This window comes from Cynara cardunculus (genome assembly GCF_001531365.2).
Source record: "Cynara cardunculus var. scolymus isolate 2C chromosome LG 3, CcrdV1, whole genome shotgun sequence".
Classification (NCBI taxonomy): domain Eukaryota; kingdom Viridiplantae; phylum Streptophyta; class Magnoliopsida; order Asterales; family Asteraceae; genus Cynara; species Cynara cardunculus.
The window spans coordinates 17778637-17779963 of NC_037530.1; the positions used below are offsets into that span (position 1 = coordinate 17778637).

Sequence of the window (1327 nt, forward strand, 5' to 3'; positions counted from 1 at the left end):
ACGGATATTTCGAAGTTTTTCTAGAAAATTAATATCCCGTATTTTGAGGTTAATCAATGTTAAGCCCAGATCTGTGTGTTACAAAGGGTTGATCATTCATAGGGGCTCTGGTCTATTCATAGGGGCTCTGGTCCATCCATAGGGGCTCTGGTCTTCTTCCAGATTTAGTCGTTTCAGCACTGCAGCATCTTCAGATCTTCCATCCTTAACCCCGATTGCTTTGATAAAACTTTTAGAATAATTAGGATCAATTTTGGTCCTAGCAATCAATAAATTATATTTTATTGGAGATTTTATAAAATTGGTAACTTGAGGTTTCTTAAGTGAGATGTTACATAATGTCATCTTCAAAAGGGATGCTATAGACTAAAATTTGAAGTACTCTTCTAAAACATTTTAGACAAATGTGAGTGACAACTACTCAATAACATTAAAAGTTTTTAAGAGGATTTGACAACAGTCTTAGAACCATATGTTAATTTAAGTTATCTAACTATGCTCGAGAATGGTGYTACAAAGTACTCTACAAATGTTTGACTAATATTAGTAGTTTGTCTAATTAGAAGTCACAGTTTTAATTGAAATCTCATCTAAGGTGACAAAATTACTATTTTAATTTTATAACAAATTTAATTGAAATCTCATTTTTGAAGTTACAAAAAAGAAACGTTCTATAATATTTCTAATGAAAATTAGAGGAGTGCGTAAGTTGTAGCAACCATAGTGGAAGTTCAATACGATGCATGAAGAACCACATCATCAAGCTAAGATAATGGATTTTCCTTCATAAAAATAAAATTAATATCAAGTGGGGTCGGTGACCCACATATCTGATATTAAACTGATAAAAATACTACACTTTATTGTAACATTCTATAATATTTGAATTGTAATTAGATAGGTGTGTCAAACCTTGATAGTATTAACATTAAGACGACAGATAAATAACTACCTCATGTTGCCAAATTATCATCCTTGGTTCCACTTTTATATTTGCACTATAATTTTTAGCATTTAGTTGGTTTTGGTTCCAAACATGGTATAGATTTCAAAGACGGTCATCCAAAATAAGACAACCCTATGAGGCAAATCTCATGATTTGACACAAAGACATCCAATCCACCTTTCTTTTATACTTTACTTTGTTCAAATTTTTTTAACTCTTTATCAATGTGGGACAACTAAAACTCAACAACAATTCACCATTCGAGAATACTCAATTCTCACGATGTCACCTCAATACCCCAAGGCTTTCTTCTATATATATAAAGATAAAGATTTTTTCTATTTGGTCGGTTTTGATCCTAACCATGGTCATAGATTTCAA

At 31.4% G+C, this 1327-nt stretch overlaps 1 non-coding gene across 1 annotated transcript; it reads right to left on the bottom strand.

Annotated features, from left to right (window-relative positions):
• Positions 1-695: 695 nt before the first annotated feature.
• On the bottom strand, positions 696-882 carry LOC112510666. The gene has a single exon (XR_003069030.1). It is a non-coding gene; the product is annotated as a U2 spliceosomal RNA (small nuclear RNA).
• Between the last annotated feature and the right edge of the window lie 445 nt (positions 883-1327).